Source organism: Athene noctua, chromosome 2 (assembly GCF_965140245.1).
Source record: "Athene noctua chromosome 2, bAthNoc1.hap1.1, whole genome shotgun sequence".
NCBI lineage: Eukaryota > Metazoa > Chordata > Aves > Strigiformes > Strigidae > Athene > Athene noctua.
The window spans coordinates 16911283-16931609 of record NC_134038.1 but is presented as its reverse complement, the minus strand read 5'-3'; the positions used below and the strand labels follow the sequence as shown (position 1 = coordinate 16931609).

At 42.8% G+C, this 20327-nt stretch overlaps 1 protein-coding gene across 1 annotated transcript in view; it reads right to left on the bottom strand.

The window, feature by feature from the left end:
• TRPS1 (transcriptional repressor GATA binding 1) overlaps positions 1-19669 on the bottom strand; it is a 218133-nt gene extending 198464 nt beyond the window's left edge. Inside the window, exon 1 of the mRNA XM_074898510.1 lies at positions 19570-19669. The gene's annotated coding sequence lies outside the window, so the exon portion shown is untranslated. The remainder of the gene's footprint in view (positions 1-19569) is intronic.
• Between the last annotated feature and the right edge of the window lie 658 nt (positions 19670-20327).

Here is a 20327-nt window from a genome sequence, read left to right as displayed (position 1 = left end):
CCCAGCCCACCCAGCTTTTCAACAGCACGTGAACGAGCGGCGGTGGGTGCCGTACAGCCGCCCTCGGCAGGCCCGGGGGTGCCAGGGCCGAGCAGGAGGGGGCCGGGGGCGGCCGTGCCGGGCCCCCCTGCCCGCCGCTGCGGCCGGGGCGGGCCGCGGGAAAGGCGCCGAGCGGCTGCGCCCGGGCAGCGCAACAGCCCCTTGGGCGACGGCATGTCCCGTCATGAGGCGCTCCAGCCAGATCCAAACCACTTGGAGCCAGGTGAAACAAGCCGTATTGGGCCCTGTTGCCTCCACTAGCCACGTCCCCGTAGCCAAGATAAAGGCAGGAGCAATCTATGCGTTTTTAATGCAAATGAGATGCAGCCCTCAGGCGCTTAGCAAATTGCCAATGCATTGGGGATGCCCCTGCTCTTTTAGCTTTGTTTCCACATGTGCTGAAAGTTGATGAGTGCTGGTTGTGTTTTTCTTCCCACCACTCAAGGACACAGCACAGATATAGGAAGTAGGAAAACCGATGTTTCGGTAGCGCATGTAGACCAGATGGCCGCTGCCGGCCTCTTTACTTACACCAGTGCCATTTCACTGGTATTTCTCCTAAAACTGATGTTGGATAATTGTAACTCGGAGCCAGCATCTCGAGCAAAAAGAGAACATACTGCTTTTATGGTGTCACCATCCCTGCAATAGCTTTTTAAGCAAAACCATCTGACCCCTTATACATTTCAGGGAAAGGATTCTGCGTAGAAGGTCTACCTATATTTAGAAACCAGGGGCATTTTACATGCTGCAGAAGCATTACATGATAGCAAACGAAAGAGGGCTTCCATTGCCTTCCTATGAACACGCATGTGTTTAAAGCAGATATTAAAAACATGATTCACCGTAATAAAGACATCCCAAACAACTATTTAAAGTGATTCAAAATACAACATTTGGGGGTGGGGATGTGACCATACAGTGTGCCTACCTCTTCTCACCTCCCCAAAAAAACACAAACTCCCATCATAATAATAAATAAATAATGATGATAACGGCACATATTTATACTTTATCCAGAAGTACAGCAGAGTTCTTAACAAGATTAGGTCTCGCTTTCAGTTTCACTCACCACTGAACTAGTCAGCTTTGAAGACTGTATTAAAGAGGTGTGGAGTGTTACTTAGGAGTTACAGAAAGTACACCGGCATGTTAAAGATGGAAAAAAACAGTACTATAATCTATATAGGGAAATGATGGCTAAAACAGAAGATACAAGTCTAACACACTGCTCAACAAATCTTTTCCTCCCCAAATGCATGACATACAGGAGCTATGAATACTTACTAAACTTATGCAGAGAAACAAGTGGGTTATCTGTTGCGTGACTTACAAAGCCAGAGGAAGAACAAGGAGCAAATTTTTCATGGAAGACTCCGATCATACAGGCTGTGTTTGCCTCATTCACATCCTCCTCCTTTCACTGCACTTCAATGTGAAGAAGACAGCCTTAGCAATATTCATCTTAGAAATCCAAAACATTGCAGAGACCACACTGCAGCAATAGACGAATCTGCTTCACATGCATTGACGTACCTCCTCAATGTCTGAAAGAAATTCCAGCTCCAGTCAACCCACAAGAGACATGTTGCCTGACTGTACCTTGATGGTATTGTTTATGAAGAAGATGATTTACACACTCGTAATGATTTAAGCAGCTACTTTGCATACATTACAGAGAGAACCTGAAACATGTGACCTGCTTCACAGGGCAGGATTATACCTCTGTTCTTGTTGTGTCATGTGCAACCACATTATTTAGTAGTTAAAGCCCAAGCGAGCACTCTTGGTATTCCATTGCCCTTGCTGTGCATACAGTGCAAGAGTTTCGGCATGCCTCTGAAACCAAGCTCAGCCTCCCAACTTCTAAAGATAGACAGTTAAATAAATGATATAATTGTCAAAGGGGCTCAGTCAAACCTACCACATGGCTCTGCCCACTCAGGATTATGACGTTTGCTGGCAGACTTTTTAGGACAGGAAATCTTTCATGGTGTTAATAAATTTGTAACAATGATCATATTCTTAGGGGCCACTCCAATACAAACTTTCATTAGCACTTACACCGCCTCTTGCAAAGCACTGAGAATGTATGTGCGTGATCATCATCAGTTAGGAACAAACAGTAAGAACTTTAAATAATTTTTTCTAATGTTGTGTTTAAAAAAAAGTCAAAAGCTTTTCAGGTAAATGGAAACTAACATCTGAAGAATGGCTGGGCTCGTAGCCTGTCAGTGCTCCTTCATAATTTTGAGTTGTTTTTATTGATCCATACTCTTCTTATGCACAACTTCATTACTGCTTTGATAATTACAAGATAATTAAATACAAGACAGAGCATGTATCATGCTGGGGAATCATTTAGTGAGTGAACTGTTGTGCTGAAAAGTAGAATTCTTTGTCACTCACAGCACAGTGATACATCAGTAACAAACATAACAGGAGCTATTTTGGGGGCAATCCAGTGGCCTACCAGTGCCACAGAGGGCAGCAGCAAAACATGAGGTTTGGAATTAAATGGAAGTTCTGCCACATGAGGCCTTTACAGTTCACAAACATATAAAACAAGAGCATGTGTACCTCAATTTAAGAGCAAGTACAAGGCTTGCCATATAATATGTAAGAAAAAAGTCAGTATCTGAAAAATTCAGAAAATAAAGGCAAACTGGTGGGTGGAGGGGGGAGATATCTTAGCAGCATGAGGAGTGAAGGCACCACAGCTCTGTTCACAGCTTTGCCACTGGTTCACTCTAACACTGCAGTTACTTAGATTCCCTGTGCCTTGGCTCACCTGTCAGTACAATGGGTATAATACTTCATCCTGTCCTTAAGAGGCAATTACTGCTTGTATAATACTCTGGGAACCTTGATTAAAATGCACTGCAACTTTGTGATAAGTATTCCCTCTAAAAGAGTGTACGAGCTGGGTTTTGACAGTGGGAAGTACTACCTAATAGCTGGTAAAGAAAAATAATCATTCTGAATGAGAAGTATGCGCTTGACCTATGCACATCTGTAGGTGGATCCCTCATGGAATATTTTCTTTTTTCTTTTTTCAGTTACTATGTGTATATTAAAAAGAGAAGAGCAGTGAGAATGGATAATTAAAAAGCTTTTGAAAAACCCTGGTAGTTTCACCAGAGGATCACAGTGGGCCATCTTCAAGAACTCTGATGCAGAACTACATGTAATTAAAAAAAATAATTATTTGTAATGCTCCTCAAACCCTATTTTCATTAAGGAGGGGAGGAAAAAAAAAGATCACTTTAAATATGAATGCCTTATGAATAAAGAAAATTTTTTTTAAATTGATGAGCATTCATTTTCCCATACAGTCACATAAAGTCTGAGTAGTTCACGTAGAACATAATTATCAACGTTTTAAACCACATTTTCCCCTTGAAAATAAATAAATAAATAAGCATGCCAAAATCTTTTTTGTTCATTAGGAGCCAGATCCAGCAGAAAACATCTGCAGACTTCTAGACCAAGCAAGCCCTGGAAGGCCATGGGTACTGGCTGCACCTTGTGCCAACCCCAAAAATTTGGCTGGTTCAGAAAGATTTAAACAAAACAAAAAAAGCCCTGCAGCTTTACATGTCTGGGAATTGTGGAACTGCGTTAGGTTTATGAATAAAGAATAGGGGTGAGAAAAAAAACAACTCCTTTTAAAAAGGAGATCCCTGTCTCTCCTGTCCTCCGCCATTCCAGGTGCTAGACAGGGGCTTCCCTCCCGCCCCACGGACACCACGGAGCAGCTGCGACCCAAAATGCGGGGTCTGCCTGCACGCCCTGCTGCGACGGGGGTGGGGGCCCCAGATCCGGCGCTCGCCCTCCCTTTGCACATCCAAGGGGCATGCAAGCATCCAGCTCCCAGCCACGCTCCTGGACACACAGTAGCTGCCACTGGCAAACCCAGGGGAGCATCCCTGGGATGGGAGCCAGCCCGAGTCGCCCAGAGAACACTGCAGGGCCACCGCGGAGGGGCAGGTGCTGCTCAGACAAGAGCCACCTCTGTGGAGGTGGCCCAGGGATGCATGAGTCTCGCCTGAGCCAGCAACCTCTATAGCCCCATGGAAGGATCAGGCCCCACAGCCAGCACAGGATCTCTACTACAGGCTTGAAGAAGCTCCAGTTAGATGTTGGGCTACCCTGACCATGTGTGCGAATGCAATGCGGGGACTGACGGCATCGGCGTGGACGCCTGCTCAAAAAGGAAAATAAAGTAAGTTAGGACATCGGCCCTGTTACCGCAGCAGATGAAAACTGAAGAACCTGCTGCTAGAGTAGTTGCCATGTTTTTAGACTTTTGATAGAAATAATGTCTTTTTCTGACTAGCTCTTCACTACATTCCTCTTCACGAATGTCAAGAAACCTCTCGCTGATTTAAGTCACACCTAGTCTTCTGCTCCACTCAGAAGACCAGCCTACATTTCAGATCAACACCCAGCTCATCTTGTGCCGGTAGCCCTGTGCAGGGAAAAGGACCAGGTGGGTATTAAAAGACCCAGTAATAGTACACCCATATGTTCTGCATAAAGCCATCCCAAAATTTTGGTTTCACAGCATTCATTTTATAGACACCTCCTCAAGAGGAACAGCAGCTGCAGTATGCTGCCTTGGTGAGCAATGTGATACACGCAGAGATATGTACTTAGGAGAGCACAGAGGGACTCTGTGCCATGACCATATAACTGCAGACACTTCGCAGGTGTGTATTTACAATACTATTTATATAGTGCCGAAAGTGGACTACATTAATATACAGTGTGCATGATTCACTGTCATTAGTCCTGCCTTCACTAATGTGGACCCTAAGATAAATAGTATCGCTAGAGCCTCTCCCGTACAATACACAGACTTGTTAGTTTAGTTATATATACAATATTTCCAACTGCAATTAGATTTTTTTAAATTATAAAAAGTTCTTGAAGTGAAACCTTTGTTTATGAGTTGAAACGAGCCAGTTGACATTTAAAAAAATCAAACTGAGAAGCCAAGAGACTTGTATTTAAAATGCAGAATAAGCTGGATATCTTAAATAAATAACATTAATCTGAACACACACTAAAATAATGTATTTTAACAACGCTAGATAGAAATAATCATATTTATCATTACAACTTTATATACCTGTTGGATTACTGCTTTCAAAGCTTTAAGAAATGTACCAGTGTCTTTGAATTAAAATGCACTTTCTTTATGCTAAATCTGTGAAGGTGCTCTTGTGGGAAACAGTGCATTCTACATTAATTTTTTTATTTTTAAAAAAAGCTTACACAGCCTCAGAAAAAATAACCAAGTGGCAAAAATCCCAACTTTGTCCATTCATCCTTTGATTTTGTCTTTGCCATAATAAAATTCTATGGAAATGTTGCCAGAAATAAAGTTAATCTTCGCAAGGACCTTTTAATTTTCCTTTAAACTAGGGAGTAACTAGCCTGCAGTTCTATCAACCCTGATGCACCGCATGCTATGAAGATGAGATCCTTGTCATTTTTTGCCTATGTTTAACATTTAAGAAAGAAAAAAATTTAATAAAATTAAAAAAAAATGCCTTGAAACTCATTATTCCGGCTAAGAAACATCTCAGTAAGACACAAAGATAATGTCTCACAAATCGAAACAGCAGCAGTAGTAACATCTGTATTTTTCAATTAAGGAGCCAGCGTTTTCTATACAATTTTTAAAAGTGTTTTAAAAAGCCTTTGCCCATTCTATAGCATAGGCACTGAAAGTCATAAGCAACTGGATCAGTAAGCAAATTCACCATCTACTACAAGAATGATTCCTGAGCTAATTCAAGAAAGTAAAAGCTGAAGAGCTTGCTTCTAGTAGTTAATGGGATAACCCGACTCCGAAGTCAGAAAGAGCAAAATATCTCCCTTTCATTAAAAGGGGGGGGGGGGGGAGGCTTTAAAAGGTACACAATTAGTTAGCTTTGCAGTGATTAATTCAACAACTGCAAAGCCAAAAACAACTTTAGGCACTTAACCATGAAACTGTCAGTTCTCTTTGCTTGAAGATAAAGCATCCAAAAAGTAAACATTAACTTCTGTGTTTTTTCTATGTGCGTATTCCATTATGAGATGATAACCAAAGACTTACCAGTCAAGCTCAGCAAGAGGCTTTTTATACCTTATTCCCCCTAACACGAAGGTGAGATGTGCCCAGATTCCACTTCTTTTCCTCACTGCCATCTCTAATAAGAGTTCATACTGTTCCCTAAAACTTGACAGAAGAGACTGAAAATCAGATTGAAAATCTCTTCCCCTGGAAGCAAGGAGCTCATCACAGTAAGGGAGCTTTGAGGATGAGGTGACCCCTGTACTAACCACATCCTCACCCTATGAAGGTAAAAGCAGGCACCAGGTCCTGCTCAGACCAGCTCTCCCAAGGAAGCAAATGGAAGCTCTGCCCAAGTAAGGAATGTAAAAGCGTGTACTTTATCATCTCTTTTAAATAAACTCCAAAATTGAATAGCTATCGAACAAAGTGAAAAAGGGCAGGAAGCTTATGAACAGATTAAAAGAAAAAAATCAACATATTTCTCAGACCTGCAGATATTTAAATGCAAGCACATTCTTCTTTCAAACAAGATGCCTATGAGCATTTTGATGGCTGCTCATAATCAAATGTGTCACTCGCAAAATTATAGCGTTTAGGGAGGGTACCAGGCAACCGAAAATGGCTTTTGCTGTAAGTATGTCACAAACCCATCTTTTAGTCACCTCAGAATTGCACACAACTTCACTTTAGTCCTTTGCACTGACTGCGTGCTGGTTGCTTCACAGAAATACAACTGCAGTAATCTGCTTGACAGTAAACAGTAGTCAGTAAATACTATTTACTAAGCAGATACATGCCCCTGCTATTCCCTCAGTTTACCTATTCCCCCATCTCTGCCTTCCACTCTCAATCCCCTCACTCTCAGAAATTTTAGGGGGGGAATAAATAAATGCAGGTAATAAAACGGTGAAATCCTGTAGCTGGCAAGGTTTTCCTCTCTGAATGGACAAATTCTTAACTCCACGCAGCTCCAGACACTGAAGGATTAGATCCTAACCAGGGAAAACACAGGAAAATGGTAATAAATATCGCATGGTAATCCACGGGAACTTTGGTCCCCATGTGATTTTTCAATAATATCCTACAATAAATGGCATTACAACATCCATAATCTCAGCTCATATATCAGAGTGCTCTCTCCGCTCTCCTTCTTGCCCTTCCTTCTTTGATGTAGTGCATTTTCTAAGAAAACGTACTTTTTCTGCAAAAGTAAAGTCAATGCAGTCCCATTCATGACTGAAAGCAGCACAGTAGCTCAGTGAAAACTACCACGGACCATATCGCGCTGCACGGAGCTACAGCTGAGGAGCGCAGGGTTTATGTCAGCATTACTCTGGTAAGGTCTCGTCTGAAATTCCTTCTGACAAGACAAAGGAAGTCACAGTTTGCTGGAGAGAAAAAAATAAATAAATTGCATTCATATGCAGTAAGAGCACCTCATGTCATAGTGGATTTTACAATTCCTAGCTCTCTTTCTATTCAGGCATGTGTCTTTTGGGCAATAAATTCTGAAAACCCAGGAAGGTAAAGCTTGCTTAACCATGAGTTTCCTTTCACCCAGTAAAATAAATTCCACAGCTGCTTTTTCTTTCTCCTGTGACTATTTTTTAAGCTCCTTCCCATTGACAACTAGCCACTGTCACACTCCCCTACTGAAAAGAAAAATCTTTTAAAATGCCAGCTTTTCAGTTTCTTAACTTTGTCCCATTCAGGTAAAATGTTTTGCACCAGAGAGTTTAGCAGAGCTGACAGGCCAGGTCATCTTTGTTAGTAAAGATTTTCATATGTGCAAATAAAAATTGAGAAACGAGTGACAAAAAAAAAAAAAAAGCGCTAGACAAACCCATTTTAAATGTTCCTTAGATAACGCAGTACCACAGCAAATCTCTAAGGAAAGTTAAGCTGAGACTGCCATGAACACCAAATAAATTTGCACCACTGGGATATTTAAGGTCCAATAAATCTTACTTTCCAATGGTTTTAAAACTCCAGAAAACAGTTTCTCAGCTCAAGACTCCGTATGTTGTAACAAAACTGTCTACCTAGAAGTTATCGACTCAGACCTGCCACCTGTGAGAAATATTTTCAGAACATATTTGCTGAACTACCAAATTATGAAGACCTTCATTAAGAAAAAAAAACAAACACACATATATACATACATAAAAACTAACCAAACAACTTACTCTTTTTTCTGTTTGCATGATAATGCTCAAGAAAGTTGGATAAAAATGCCCGTATTTCCAATTCAAATTCTTATTAATTTATTTGAATTATGTTGCAGTCAACAACATGAAACCAACAACTAATTGTAAAAAAATAAAATGCAAAGCAATAAAATCCATTACAGTTCAGACATGATATGCTGAGCAACAGCAGAAGAGCCAAGGGTTAACATCAACCTAAAAAAAAAAAAAAAAATCACACCATTGTGCAACTTATGTTAAAAATACTAACAACTGCTGAAAAAACAAAATCAGATGGTATAGAAAATAATTTTATTTACTATCCTGAAATTTTCTGCAGTTTGGTTGTATCAAAATCACAATCTGTGGGCAATGAAAGTCACAGCTTCCTTTGGCTTGTCAAAAATACCCTGTCGCCCATGGCATGGCACACAACTTTATGAGGGCATTACAGCCTGCTCGCGTGGACAGACCCATAATACTGGAGCTTCAATCACTCCACTGCTATTTCTACAAGCCTTTCGGAGAGTAGCTGGTCAGGAACAAGAGAAAAGTGTGGCTGTGAAGCCAGTGCACAGCAGCAGGGCTCAGAAGCAGGTGCACTACCTAAACCTACTTTTTATTTTCATTCCCTTTTGGGAAGTGATTTCAAACCAAAAGAATCGCTTTTAAAGGTGACAGACCAAACCGTGGTCCCACTGAATGGCAGCTTCATGCAGTGAAATACCGTTTGACCATCCCGAGTGGGGCAGCAAAAATGCAAGATGGAGTCTTACAAAGTGTTGTCACTGTATCCTAAGTGCAGGGAAACTGCTTTAAAGTAGCAAACTGTAAGAAAGTTTAAGATGGATCCCTGAAAAACGCAGTTCCCTCTCAGTAAGCTGCAACATAATTAGGAAGTTTCCCAATGAGGATCAGAACTTACTCTAGATGAAGTCAGCAGAAGTTTTGTCCCTTTCAAGTACAAGGGGAGATTAGGGCCATAATCAGAGGGGTTTAATCAATCTGGTCATGTCTAAATTTCTGCCAGGTTGCCAGGCAAAGCAGGTTAGATTCACAAAAATAATTTGCCTAAAAAAATCAAACCAGCCCAAAGATTAAAAAAAATAAAAAATCAAGTTATGCTAAACTTTGTTTTCTTGCTAGCATACTTCATGTCATAAACAACTGAAAAGCAGTGATGCAAAATGGATTCTTGCCTAGATCTATAAACTCTTCCAGGAGTTGCAATATTCTGCATTTGATGACATCATGAAACTAACCACAAGTAAAAGTTAGTTTTCAATTTGTTCTACTTCTCCCTCATTAGTCTCTGTGTCAGAAATAGAGTAAGAACCCTCATTAAGTCACATTAAATTCTTTAAACTCATTAAGGGCTCAGAAGAAGAACAATACAAACACTGGCGTTTTTGTAAAAAATTATGCAACACAGATGGACTTTCATTTCCATGTATCTTTAGAACGTATGTATGTGCATATAGCAGCCAAAGAGAGACCAATATGCATGAGCGAGAAGCGGAGGGGCAGAGTAACAGAGACAAGGCAGAGCATACCTTACATATGACAGAATGATACCTAGATAAAAGTGGATTATGCATGACCACTTCTGACCTGATATAGATGAAGCACTTAATGCTTTGTATCCTGAACTGTAGCAGCACTGGAGTCAGAGCCATATCCCACATTTCTTTTCAATTAGTGATTCCTTGGGACTTCTTCCAGAGAGAAGACAACCTTGAGGACAACACAGCCAGCAGCAATCAAGTGGCAATCAAACTTTCTGTCCGTGGACTACTATGACTGCTGCTAGTTGAAGATAAGTCTCCTATTCATACTTATGGACATACACATAAGATACACGTGTGTTCAGATTTTCAGCAGTCTTGGAAAGCATCTCTGCGTGTGTAAAGGGTGGGTATTTGTTAGACGATTTATTGTAGCTGTATGATTCAGATATACGTTGTTGATAACTTCTGATCTTACCCCCCATAAGACTGGAAATATGAGCTCAATGCCACAAAATTATTTACATTCCTACAGTATGCTTAAACAACTATTAGAGGATTAATTTAATCCTTTTTTTTTTTTTTTTTTGCATGACAGACATAAATTTGCAAATAGGATTTAATTCTGAAGAAAACTCCTGATCTGAAGAACGTGGAAGGAGACTAAATGGCATGAATTTCAGATGTCTGTAGCAGGCCCAGAAAGCAAACAGTATACACAGTAGATGGGAGACCTAAATTACCTTTGCTTCCCTTCCTACCACTGTGACAGCTGAAATGAGATGCGGGATTTTTACTGACAGCACCTAGACCAGAGCATCCAGAGCTGGGTGCCAGGGTGGCATGGGCAGGCAGCCTCCACTTAGGAGCTCTCCTCTACCATTTCTCTAAGACAGTCAGATACTGTTTACCTGCAAGGCACATGGTAAGGCTAATCTATTTTCACAAGCTTTTGCCTCAGGTATTTGGGGCAAGGTTTACTTTATTAATTGTGTGTGTGCGTGTGTGTCCATATCTATGCATGCAGGAGGAGAAAGCTCAGCAATAATCAGCATGTATTGCATTTTTGGTTTATACTCTAACTGCAGCTAACAAACATCTGATGAGTATATTTAATATACCTAAAAATGAGAACACTAACTAGAAAAACAAACTATGTTCAGATAGGAAGTTGAAATCGTAGGTATCTTTCTTTCATTAACTGAATTCATGAAGCAACATTTCATCTGAATAATAAGTTTTGGATGATGTTCCACATAACTTACAGCATTTGCTTGAAGAGCAGTGTGTGAGAAAGATAAAAAGAATCATACATTGGAAACACTGAAAACCTTCTACCCCCAAAGAAAATTGCTTTATCCTAACTCATTCAACTTCCATTAAACATTAAACCACATCTGCACATAGGAATTTTAGGCGATACTTAACTTCAGTATCTACTTCAAACTTTTCTTAGATCAGCTGAGAATTTGTTTTTTAAAATAATCCCAGTAAAGTCACTGGGATATCAAAATCAGTCTGCAAGGTATCTATCTGTGCAGAGTATACTATCTTTTTTTTTTTTTTTTTTTTATGAACTACTAGCAAAAATTTCCCCCTGCTTTTTTTGTGAACCACCAAGCTCTATGTTTAATGTTTTAAGTTTCAGTATGTATTTCAGACTTGCAGACTTTGCAAAGTAGGTCAGGAATACCCAAAGGATACACATTTGAAGGCTACAGATAGCAGAACACACCATTTACGGGTTTGTATATACACATACATATACATTCTATATAATATAGGTAGATAGATTCAATGATTTAAACACATTACATCTATACTGTGTGTTTCAAGAACATTCAGATATTTACACTGTTAGATCACCACTCATTTTAGACCTACACTAGTGCCAGCTGCCAAAAAAAAAGTACACAAATCAAAATATGTTACCTTTGTTCAAACAATACTGCAGTTCATTATATAATAGAAACTGTCATGCTTAATCTTCCAGGAACCAAGAACGGGTACATTCTTGGATCAGAGGTGGCTTGAAATGGTTTGAGGCAAAACTGAAGCATATTGTTTAAGTAAATCTTGCTGAGAAGCATAAGCGCATTGATGATTTTTTAAATCTTTTTTTTTTTTTTACAGACTTTTTCAGATGTATTAGTAAACTAAAAATGACAGCATTCAAACACAGAGAGATGAACACATCAGCACTTTTTCTATAACACTTTTACAGTATCAAATTATACATTTTCTCCTGCATTGTCAGCCTCACTAAATGTAATGGGGGATCTGAAAAGGATGGTTGAGAACACATGCCACGATGAAGTAAAACATACCTATAAAAATTACATGTTGACTTTGAGAATACCTCAAAAGTAAATTTTTCCTTGGGAGTTCTCAGTATTATCCAAGTACCCCAATGTTTATTGCGGGCACTAAGCTACAGGCTGTGAGATTCATTTTCCATTAGAGATGAAAAAACTGCCAAAAGCAGCACTCAAAAATATGTCTACAGCATGATACAGAGAAATATAGAGAAATGGCAGAAATACCTTAAATTCTTCAGAGTTGGAACTTTTTAAACTCATATTTTATTCTGAGAAAATGCTAAGTAAAAGTAAGTACACTTCACTTACAGAGAAAAATCTGTTTTACAGCATTATGATTCCAAGACTTCTTCAGATTTTTAAGACTACAAAGGAAGTATTTTACAATTTCATCTTTAACAACACAGATGATACAATATTCATCAGGCAGACACAATCTTACTTACAGACAGACACAGATACACACAACTCTGCAGAGACCAATTCTGCAGCCTTTACTGAATTCAAAAGTCCCCCTGACGTCAGTGAGTATTTTCAAGAATGAGAATTGCAGGATCAGGCCCAAAAAGCGCTTATGAAGATGAGATGTTACTTCAACAGATTGAATGTTAGATTAAATATAAAGATTGAGGCAAGACAAGTCTGGGGCTTAAACCCTAGGGAGGACTGACATTTAAACTGTTGCCACTGAATTATAGCTCTCCACATTGGGTGGGGTAACCTCCTACTGGGTGGAGTGTCTTCCCTAAAGGAAGGGAAAACTGGCACAAGCCAACTTGGTCTTTGAACGATTTCCCTACTTGCCAACTTATGAAGTCGTCCTGACGTCAACTTCGTCAAGAAAGTCTATTGCCCAACTCCATCTTTTACCGTAGAAAGTTTGCTTGTGTTCAACACCCCAGCAGATGTGGAAATTTAATGAAATAAGCCAGAAAACTAAACAAAATAAAGAAATTAAGAAAGAAAAGAGAGTACACTGTATTTTCCTAAGCACAGTTAATTTTTAAAAATCCTTTTGTCGGGTTTTCTTGTTTCCAATATCAGCTTGACACAAATAGATACAGATCAGTAGAAACTGTTACTAAACATATTTTAAAATCTGGTTTAGCTTTAAAATATGGGGTGGAGAGCGCACAGAAAGGGTTGCTCTGCAAGATAGGATCTCTCCTGTCTTCTGCAGTGGGCAGTGAATATCTTCATATCTTCCCAATCAGCGTCACTAACAGGTGTAAAATGCTCTCATACTAGGAAAATAAAATTCACTGAACTACCACCAAAGGTATGTTTAACATAATATTCCTCTCTGAATCAAAATAAACTGTTTCTCCGAAAGGCTTTGGGTGCTGGGTGAGAGAGAAGGGAAGGGATGGGGGGGGGGGGGGGGGGGGAGAGATCAAACAAAAAGGATAAAGCATCTCAAAATGCCCATGGGAAAAAAATAAAAATAAAAATCACAAAACAGTTTAAGTTACCGTAACCTGAAATGCACCAGCCATCACAAAGAGCAATTGGAGAAATCCAGCAGAGCTCAGCAGGAAAGATTTTTAATAACAGATTGAAAAACAAGAATAAAAATAACTGCATCAACAGGGCCTTTCTTCCTCAGGCCACAAGCCCGTTTTTACTTGAATTTTAAAAAAATGGCAGTTTGGCCACTAAAACCAATCCAGAACATTATTAAAAGTTAAAAGCTACCAATTACTTCTGTCTGTTCTTTTAAAGCAAAGTTTGGCATTACGTCAGTTGGTTTAAAGAAAACAAGAAAGAGAGAGAGAAAGAAGGAGAGAAAGTTTCCTGCTTGTATAAATTAAACCACCAGGGAAGGTGTCTAGCCACTTGTAAAGCATTTATTACAGGTTTTTAAAGGGCTAGTAACATTTTAAAAATTAAATATTTTAAAATAAATTTAAGGGGGGAAAAAAAAGACTCCATCTGAGCCTGGAAAGAAAGCAGACTTATGAGAAATTAGACACACGTGAACTGGAGCTGAGAAAGTAAAAATTACTATTAGCACTAAGCCTTGTAATTTAAAATAATTCTGTTTTCAAGGCAGAAATAATCCTATTGTAGCTGCTGTACTCACAGGCATCCTCTACAAGCACGGAAAAGTTCCACCGAACTTTACAGGCTGGAACCAACTGGGTTCTGTAGGAACATCCTACGAAAGCGCCACTCATGGCAGCTATGAAATTTAATGAAGAATTTTCTCTCTATAGCTTTTCTAAATCCACATACAGAGATCCACAGCAGGAATAAGATTCCTTAGTTAACGCAGCAGGACTGTAATAAAAATCACTGATAGAAAGATTAGCAATTTCTATTACATTTTAGATGTATTTTCCACTGGTGGTGTTACTATTAAATTTTAAAGAACCACTTTAAAGGTACTAGAAAATAAGAAACTGATAGCACAGAACATGAATAAAACATAGATGGCTATTAAACAAAGTTTCTTACACGCAGCTACGCCAGTTCACCTAAATCACAGTCTTCTAAACCCCGTGACGCCAAATCAGAGACTCCTCTGACTCCAGACGACACATCAAGTGGAATGGTGTTCAGTTGTGCAACGCTTCTGGGGTGTGACAAAATGTCCACTGGGGACTTACATCGAGACCATGGTAGTGATTCTCCCATTGCTCGGTGTTTCATTTGAGCCTTGGTCTGCATGACAAGAAGTCAGAATAATATGTCACCGCTCCTCTCCCCCTCCATGCTCCTCTGCACCAGCAACGTTTCTTATGTTCTGGGCACGTATACAACTGGCTGAGGAGCTGTGTTCTGGAAGGCCCTTTATTGATTAGGTGCAAAACGACATCAAGAAGTGAATAATAAGCATAATCTGAAAAATGTAGTTGCATGTCTTGCCCTTGTAAACATTTACTATTTAACGGTGTAATCATACTTTAATCCTTCACATCATCTGATATAACTCATTATGTGTTTTTCTTTTAATTAGCAAACACACAATCCAAAAAAAGCAAAGCCCAGAAAGTCTGTACGTACCATAAAAACTGAAGCGAAAATAGTCTTAAAGTAATCAAATATTCTCTCTTTGGATGCAGGCTTATCTTTTTAAAGTCAAAAGAGAACTTCATTGGCACAGGGTAGGAAAGAGAACTCCGTAATTCATGACTGTAACAAGAAAAAAAGTTCTTCTTCTCCAGGAGGACTGAAAAGGGCACTTTTATTTATCTTCTGGACAGACAAAAATAGTAGAACCTAGACCAGATCTGCTGTAATTAATGTATCCAAAGGTCAGCAGGCAATGGTATTTATACAATAGATGGGTGCAGACTATGCTGGTTATAGTATTAATCACCAGTATTTGAAAACAGCATTGTTTTCTTACTAGGTAAGAACTTCAGAAAGTTTCAGAAACAAAAAAAACAAACCTCTTTTCCTAACACCTGCCTGCTATTCTTTTTAACCAATTGCTTTTTAACTCGTAAGGTTGTAATATTTGGGACAAAAATGTCCGAGTATACAGTCGCCCAGGACTGCCAAAAACAGACCCAGACTACCTCACTAGTTGTGTTGAGGAAACTAAATTAAGCAAGGGCAAACACCAACTGGAAAGTTGTCAGTTTACTGAATGAATGGCTTCATTTTACACACCGGTTAGAATATCTTAATCGGAATATATTTCTGTTCAAGGCCAATACTTTTACAACCAGGTGGCAGTTTGTTTTAACTGAAACTGTATTAAAAATGTAATTTATTTCCACTTTACTTTCAGCTAACAAAAAGGGTTGTCAGATTCCCAGCCTGTCATGTTCAAAAATATTTAACCATAAACTTTCTCACAATGTTATATTTGGTGTTACCCACAAACCTTTATTAAAGCGATACTGCCAGTGTGGCTGCAGTTAAGATCTGAGAATGTTTCTATTAAGATTATTACATTAAAATATTGTCAAGAGTTTGTAAGAGACATAAATATTCATACACATACGCCCCCCACCAACTTAGAAAGAAAGTTCCACATAAAAAGAGAAATTTAAATACATACCCAAAGTTGCCTGTTTGTAATTAAAATTTTGGTTTTTTCCTAAACATCTTTGCTAATTTTTTAACTCTTTCACACTGTAATGTAAAGTAGTTTTGTTTCAAAGCAACTGCCTGATAAAGTGCTAAAAGAGGTAATTCGCATGAACAGAAAGTAATTAGTCATTGTTTGCACAACGCTTTGAAAATATAAAACCCTATGTGTCAACTAGCATTAAAACATAGTATGATTGAAATACAGAGATTTAACAAGCACTATTGCATCTCACAGACACTCGAGTCCACACACAGTACTACGCTGTTATTAATGCACAATCACGATATGTGAATAATAAAACTCTTCACACGCAGCCAGAGCATGCATGATAATAGTGTGTACTATGAAAGTTTACTAAAAATGATAGACATGACAGAAAAATAATCCTGCTAGGGGTTCATAAAAGAACACTGGATTTACTTGATCACCGATAAAAATATAAGGCAACCCACAAAGCTACCGTATAAATTATGCTAAAAATGCATTAAATATATAAGAGAATAACCTGGCTGCATCGTGTTTGATGCCCAAAGAAGTCTCAGATCTCTGAAGTTGCCATTTACATTTTTTTTCCTTTATTAACATTACTATGAAATACAGAAAAAAAATAAAGAGACATACTTTCACAGGCAAAGATTGCCCAGCGTTATTTGGAGTATGTTTCAGAGGATCACAGGCAAAAGATGTGAACTTAAAAGCTGATCCAACTTTGCCCTTTGCTTACTTTGTTTTGACTGTGTATATGCAGAGTTTCAAAACTGAGAAAAGTTATTACATGTAACAAAAAAAAAAAGCGATAATCAGAATAGAGTGGATTACAAACTGACTACTTTCATATCTAATCTCTCTTGGTTTGAAATAGGTGAAGCAGACTTCTGTTGCCACAGTCTGAGGATTAGCTTGTATATAGGCACTGATGCACTCACTACTGAACTCCACTGTTACTGACTCTGGTGGCAAACCTCAAGCAGGTATATATTTTTCAAGAGGAAAAAAGAAAAAGACTTTTTTTCCCCCTCTACAGAGAAAGGTTCCATTTGTTTGGTTTGACCATGTTATTAACACACTTTCATTCAGTGGTTAAAAAATTAAAAAAAAAAAAAAAATCTTTCAAAGTGTTGATATCATTTCCAGACAGTCTTGTCAGCATCACAATTTACAGGAAACAGTTGATGTTCTCAAACAAACCCTGTATTTACTCATAGACCCAGAGTACTTGAAAAAAAAAAAAAATCCTCACTCCTTTGGAGGGCTTTTTTTAAATGTCACTCTGGTGGAATATCTGAGAGAGCTGTCTAACCTAAAACACATATTGTGAACATGAGGCAAACACAAACTGCAGTTCAGAAGACTACTGTAACTTTTATTCTCATTTTGTCCACGTCAGGAACTGGCTCTTGCCACTACTTTCCTTTGCTGCCCCTTGCATTTTTAACTCTGGCAGTCTTCTCTAAATGTTCAACTTTTCCTAAAACCAACAGGAAAGTAACATGATGCCACCAACATCCATAGCATTCAGCTGCGTAGCTGAAGAAGACAGCCTGCATGGCAAAGAAGTTTGATGGTTCCTTGAGAGACTTACTGAACTCGGTTAACTAAAACCTGAAGCGTATTAAATTATTGTTTGTTTCAATCAACATTCAAAATGCGCTGCGTGCTGTAAAAGCAGTGAAAGCAGCACGGTCCGCATAACAGCTAGCTTACACTCCTTTTACTAAAAAGTATTTTTCCCTCAGAGGGGCTTTGTCGCCTTAGTTCCCCAAGTGTGCCGAGGTGCCCCTGGCTCCAGCCCTGCCAGGCGCTGGCGGAGGAAGGAGTGATGGAGGGGAGACGTCTCTCCAACTCATCACTCATCCCCACAGCTCACTCAGTGCACTTGAGAAGTTTGCCATTTGCAGACAGAAAACAGAAACGATTGCGGAAAAAAAAAAAAAAAAAAAAAAAAGATAAAATATAAAAGAGGCTAGCGGGCCCCACTAGAAACCGCGTAGGAGTGCCGGGATGTCTGAGCGCCTTGATTTGCAGCAGGGAGGCGGATAAACAAAGCCCCCGAAATGTCAAGCCCCCTTGGGGAGCCGCTCGCGTCCCAGGGCAGCGCGGCGGCGGGCAGCACCCGGGACCGACCCTGCCCGGCCCCGCCGCCGCGGCCGCTTGCCCCCGGCACCGCGCAGCCCTCCGCGCAGCCCCTGCATCCCCGGCCTCGCCTCCATTCATTCCTCCCTTCCGAAAGCAAACACGCGGGTAACTACAGCGGGGAGCAGCCCCCCGCCGGCAGCCCCCGAGGACGAGGGAAGGGGCGGGGGGGAGGGAAGTGAGACGCTCCGCAAAGTTGTGGCAGGGAGAGCCGAGCGTGGGGACGCAGCGCTGAGAGCAGAGCTTCGCCTTTAAGAGGGAAAAGTTTTACGTCTCTCTGCGCTCTGATTTCAAAAAAAACAAAACAAAACAAAAATCACCACCACCATGTCGCCTTTTCCCCCGGTGTGACCGGGAGGGACCCCGAGCTCCCCTCCCGGCGCAGCACAGCTCCGCACCCGGCCTCTCCCGGTGTGTCCCCGGGCAAGGAGGGGGAAAAGGGGAAGGGGGAGGGGAGGGGGGGGGGGAAGAAAAAAAAAAAAAACTTTTTCCCAAACTTACTACTCTTCATGATGGTGTCTCTGTGCCCCGCTTGTCATGATCCCCATTAAAACTTCCAGCAGCGGCAGGAGCGGCAGGACTGTGCGACTGCAGCTCATCGGATGCAAACCCTCTTTGCTCGTCTTCTACTTCCACCCCCCGCGTCTCCCTTCCCCTCCCCCCGGAGCGCCCCGGTGCCGGAGAATCGGCGGCCGCGGAGATAAGGCGCGGAGAGGCGCGGAGGGGAGGGCAGAGCCGCACCAGCCCGCGGCCGCCGCCGCCGCTCCCCTCCCCGCCTCCGGGCCAGGGGGCTGCTCCCCCTGCCCGCCGCCGCCGCTGAACTTGACCCTCCCGACTCCAGCGGGGCTACCGCGGTTTTGAAGTCGCCAATTTCCAGCCATCACACATGGCTTTGACCCACCGGCGGGGGGAAGGGGGGGCGCGGAGGGGGGGGGGAAGCGGGGGGGGGGGCGCTGCACCAAAAAAAGCCTGTGAAATCCGAGCAGCCCCCCGCTCCCGGTGATTATGCCCACCCCCCGCTTTTGTTTGTGGTTGACTTGGTTTTTTTGGAGGGGGGGGTGTTTGGGGGGGGGGGTGCCCCCTCGCTGCCCCCCCCCGCCCCCCCCAGGCACACGCTGCGCCGCCGCGAGCGCCGCGCCCCCGCCCCGCGCGGCGCCCCCCCCCCCCCCCCCCCCGCTCCGCGCCCGCCGCCGCGCCGCCCCCTCCCGGCCCGCCGGCCGCGGCGCCCTCCCCGCCGCCGGGCCGCCCCCGCCCGCGCCCCCCCGCGCCTTACCTGTTGATTAACCGTCAGCAACAGCCCCGGCAGCCTGGAAGATGGTGGAGCCGCGGCGTGAGCCATGAACCGTCTCCTGCTGCCGGCGGAGTTGGCCGCGGATTATGTGGCGGTGGCCGGGGAGGGGGGGGGGCGGGGGGCCGCGGCGCCGCTGCCTCCCCCCTCGGCCCCGCTCGGCGGGGAGGGGGCGACGGGCCCGCCGGCCGCCGGCGGGCGGTGCGGGGGCGGGGGCGGGGGCGCGGCGGGGCGGGGGGCGCGGGCCGGGGCACGGCGCGGCGGCCCCGCCGGCGGCGAGGCGGCGGCCTGGGAGCGCGGGGCGGCCGGCGCGTTATCAGGACTGTTATCGCTTGTCAGGACCTCCGTCTCCCCGCATTACGTCAGTTTCAAGACACCAACACTATTAATATCAAAGGAGCCTTCGCGGAGGAAAGCGCCACCCCAGACGGAGCGCCCTTAAAGAGACAGTGCAGGCGGCCCCGCCGCGCGGCCCGCGCCGCCCCCCGCCGCCCGCCTCCGCCCGCCGCCCGCCGCGACGCGACGCGACGCGGCCTCCGCCGCCGGGCCACGGCCAGCGCCGCGCGCGGCCCGCGCCCGCCCGAGCCGGGCCGAGCCCGGCCGAGCCGCGCAAGCGGAGGCCGCGGAGGGGGCGCGTCGCCCCGCGGCCGCGGGGACTCGGGCTAAGTTGGCGCAGGAAGAGCCCGCAGGCCACAGCCGCAGCCCGAGCGCGGCCCGCGGGGGTTGCTCTGCCTCCTGCTGAC